The 4874-nt window shown below is 32.0% G+C and overlaps 1 pseudogene; it reads left to right on the forward strand.

The window, feature by feature from the left end:
• The first annotated feature begins 1886 nt into the window (after nucleotides 1-1886).
• LOC106297754 lies at nucleotides 1887-3312 on the forward strand (annotated as a pseudogene).
• Nucleotides 3313-4874: the final 1562 nt, after the last annotated feature.

The raw sequence follows: 4874 nt of genomic DNA on the forward strand, positions 1-4874 counted from the left end.
CATGCCTTAAAAATAAAAATATAAAAGTAATCTTCTTTACTTTGTAATCTCTTTTTTTTTTAATTTAAAATCTGATAAACTATTTGTCCTCTTATATATATTTCAATTCCTCACCCTTTCTCATCCAAAAAAACCAGCAACCTCCAAAAACAATCATCTATTGCGTTTCCAAGCAACTTATACATACATCAACTTAACATGAATTACAAATTCAATCAGAGATGGCTTTTTCAGCTTATTAGACAACCCAACGTACAAAACCGGCGCGTAGCGCCGGCATACCCTAGTTTAAAATATGACAAGTGTTTATATAGTATCTCCTGAGTATCTAATAAGTTCTCTTTTGAGAACTCTTCTTCAGTCTCTTTCCTATTTTTCATTTTTTTTTCTAATGATGTAATAAGCTTCGAGAATCTCCCATTGAAAGTGCTCTTAAACCAAGAATCAACCTAAACTTTTTTCTTTCTTTTTTGGTTTTGTTTCTTAAGTCTCCAATGTTATGGAGACTACAAGCAAGACGTCTTAGTTGTTCCAAACAAAATCTCAGTAAAATTTGGAGCTCAGACTTTCTCATGGACTGCAGAAAAACTTGAGACGACTGGCCTCCCAAGTTCACCTTCTTCCAAAGATGTTCGAAGCAGGGTTTCTAAACATGAATCTCAGCTGCCTGATAAAACTTTGGAAGGTCTCCACAATGCATCATCATCATCGCTAGAGGACCCTGACGTCTCAGGATAAAATAGTGTTTAATAGAAAAGCATGTGTTTGCAGTGAACGAACCATGGTTTTGGAGGGTCAGAAACAATAGTTTACCAATTTCTGCTACACATTCTTTAATGTTTCCTATTGGATTAAGCTCGGAGAAAAAAGAAACTTGATATATAACTTATAGACCTAATAATCCTACCGAATTATGGAAATATGAATCATAATATCCTAAGAGTTATCTAGATATGTTACCTAATAGGATTAGAAGTTAATAAGCTCTATATAAGAAGATGTCAAGATGTGACATAGCATACAAGAGTTTAAAGATCCGAGAACTTAAGTTTTAAGTTATTTTCTTAATTTAATAATAAGAGAGCTATTCTTATTTGATCTTTGAATTCTATATTTGGTATCAGATCCTACAAAAGAACAAATCTTTTCGAAGCTCAATGTTTGCAATCAATAGGAGACCTTTCAATTGTGACAGCATCGAAAGCAAAAAAAGGAAAACCTTCTTCAGTGAAGTGTCCAATGTTAACCTCAACAAACTACACCATGTGGGCCATTAGAATGAAGAAATCTACTTAAGGTACACAAAGTTTTGAGTATCATTGAAACAGCAAGCGATGAAGACGACAAAAACGATGTGGCAATTGCTTTGTTGTTCCAAGCGATACCCGAAACTTTGGTGTTACAAGTTGGAGAGCTAGATACGGCAAAGAAGGTGTGGGATGCCATTAAAACAAGACATGTTGGTGCAGAACGCGTTAAAGAAGCCGGACTACAGACGTTAATGTCAGAATTCGATCGCTTGACGATGAAAGACACAAAGAAAATAGATGATTTCGTCAACAAGTAATTCGAGATTTCATCCAAATTTGTTGCCCTAGGAAAAGAGATTGAAGAATCGAAGCTAGTTAAAAAAATTCTTAACAGTCTCCCTCGAAAGAAATACTCATATTGTAGCATCACTTGAACAGGTGCTAGACCTTAAAACCACTAGCTTTGAGGACATTGTTGGTCGGTTAAAAGCTTATAAAGAACGGGTAACCAACGAAGATGAAGTTCTCGAAGATCAAGGAAATTAAACTCATGTATAGCAATACAGACACACATCAATATAGGAAACAGAGGACGAGGCGGACGGTTCTACGGAGCTAGAGGTCGAGGACGTTACTATGGAGGTAGAGACACGTCGAGAATAATCTGTTTCCGTTGCGATAAGATGGGTCATTATGCCTCTTCCTGTCCAGATCGTTTGATCAAAGCTACAAGAGACTCAATAGCAGGATAAAGATGATACTCATTTGTTTAAAAAACAAAAATATATTTAATCGCATAGTTTTGTATGAGATTTTAGGATGGTTTAATTAAAATTATAGTAAATTTTCAATTCATCTAAAATCATAGAGAAACTTACTGAAAATAAAAACACTTCATTCTGGTTGATCTTAATATTAGTATTAACACATTAATGTATTTATTTTTTACTGTTTTTAACAATTTGGCTGGTGAACTACCGAGACCAACGAGACGGTAGCAATAAAGAAAATCATGCATGCATGTGAAAACCCAATCTGCGCAAGGAGAACTCTCCGTGAAATCAAGCTTCTTCGTCACTTAGAGCATGAATATGTCCGTTTGATTTCATCACTCTTCTCTTACTCAAAAAGAATCATTCAAAGCTAATATTTAAGTAGTACCATTTTCCACAGATTGTTGAGATCAGAGATTAAACGTGTTCAGTGTTTTGGCAGTATCTCTTGTGTCAAATCTTGCGTGGACTAAAGTACATTCATTCAGCCAGTGTGTTACATAGAGATTTAAAACCGAGCAATCTTCTCATGAGTATGAAGTGTGACCTAAAGATCTGTGGTTTCGGGCTTGCACGTGCGCCTTTAGAAACTCATGCAGTGACTGAGTACGTTGCAGCCACAAGATGGTACCATGCACCTGAGCTTCTGTTGAACTCTCCTACTTATACCTCCGCTATAGATATGTGGTCTGTGGGCTGTATTTTCTTGGAACTGATGACTGGCACACTGCTCTTCCCTGGAAAAGATCATGTTCATCAGCTTCGTCTGATTATGGAGGTAATAATGTTTTGAAGTCAAAATTCAAGCAACATACCCACCCTTTTAGTGAGACATTTGATTTTTTCATTTTGTTTTTGCAGTTGAGATATAGGCTCTCCAACAGAAGAAGACATTGGATCGTTGAATGAAAGTGCTAAACAATACTTACGGCAGCTTCCTTGTCTTGATCCCCAATCTTTCTTAGTTAAATTCCTAAATGTGCCTCATTTAGCTATTGACTTGATGGAGAAGATGTTAAAGTTTGACCCTAGACGGCGAATCACAGGTTCTGTCTCCCTTTAAGTCTTTTTTGCAGTTTTATTTGGACTCTCATCTCCTTTTATTTTTCTACTCTCTTTTGCAGTTGAGGATGCGCTTGCTCATCCATATCTTACAAACTTGCACGACATTACCAATGAACCAGTGTGCATGAAGCCCTTTGAGGTCGATTTAGAGGAACAAATATATACTCCCAGTTCAGCAGATTAAGGAGTTAATCTACCAGGAAGCATTAGCTTTCAACCCTTAACCGGGAACATTTGAGAGGAACAGTGACTTTGCCTAGGAAGAACTCATCATGATTCATGAAACAGTCATCATCTTGTCTTCTCATCTCTTTCTTTTGTCTTTTATTTTTCAGTTTACTTCTTTTTCATTTCCTTCGGTTTGGCCGTAGACTGAAGAATCTCTCCTAAGATTTTTTTTCATATACTAAAAATTTTATGCTAGATTCACCCAATAAATTCCTTTTGATATCCTTTATACAGTATAACCTCTTTAAATTAATATTCTATAAATTAATATACACTAAAAATCTCTATAAAATAATATAATTTTATAGTCTCAAATTGATTTTTTGGTTCAATTAGTATATCGATAAATTAATATCTCTATAAATTAATAAAAAAATTATAGTTTTGGTGTATTCCCAACATTATTAATTTATAGAGGTTTCAGTGTATACTAAATCACAGGTCATTTGGCGAATAAAATTCTAACACATAGCATATGTATTTTACAATATAAAGAAAAATCACAAATGCAAAAATCTGTAAAAACAAAAACAGTTTCGTTTGTGAACTGATTTCTATGATTTTTTATATGTTTAACTAGATTTTTAACCTCCCTTGAAAGGGCGGGTATATTTTTTATTTTAATTATTTTTGAAAATTTTAATTTTAGTTTTATGTTTTTTTGTAATCATATTTGTGTTTAATATTAATTTACTATACTAAAATTTTTGGTAATTATATTAAGTATGTCAAGTTGCATAACTATAAACTTATAATATATGCATTTCAGAAATTATTTTAAACTTTATTCATAAATATTACAACATATTTTGTTTAGTAGTTATCTAACATAATTACTCAAGAATATTTGTATTAAAAAAACCGATTAGAAATCGACTCAAAAATCAAAATTTCATACTCTATTAGCCATGACTTATATATTTGAATAGTTCTTAAAATGTTATATCCAAAAACCAATATCAGACCCAACCCGCATCGTTAGCCGAACAAAGTTTTTGAAAAATGTTTGAAAATTTTAATTTTAATTATATTATGTTAAATATGTATATATATATATATGTAAATGGGTTAATATGGTCGCTAACTTTAAGTAAAATCACATTTAATAAATATTTTTTAATCGAATAACCTATTTAAAACCCGTTATACTAAATGAGTTTATATGAATATTTATTTCTATTAAAATTTCGCTTAAACCCTATTAAACCCTATTTTTAACATCATATGCTTTGTTAATTATTGATAAACTTAATGTCTGTGTAAAATATTTAAAATTTGAAAAAAAATTAATGTCTAGTTGAATAAATCCTAATTTTTTTGGCTGGGATGTAAGCTATGTTGTTGTAGTGTGATAATAATTTTTGAAAAAAATATATCAAAGTTTATTATAATTATGAGGAATAATTATCATATCATTATAGAAAGATATGTCAATAACGTAACTGTATACATAATTATATAAAATAATGTGTTATATTAATCTAATAAAAGGTTAAAGGGTTTTTTGCAGAATTGACCTATAACTTAAAGTCAAACACAAAACTAACCTTTTTTTTTT

The sequence above is a fragment of the Brassica oleracea genome, chromosome C6 (genome assembly GCF_000695525.1).
Source record: "Brassica oleracea var. oleracea cultivar TO1000 chromosome C6, BOL, whole genome shotgun sequence".
In the NCBI taxonomy this organism is placed as follows: Eukaryota; Viridiplantae; Streptophyta; class Magnoliopsida; order Brassicales; family Brassicaceae; genus Brassica; species Brassica oleracea.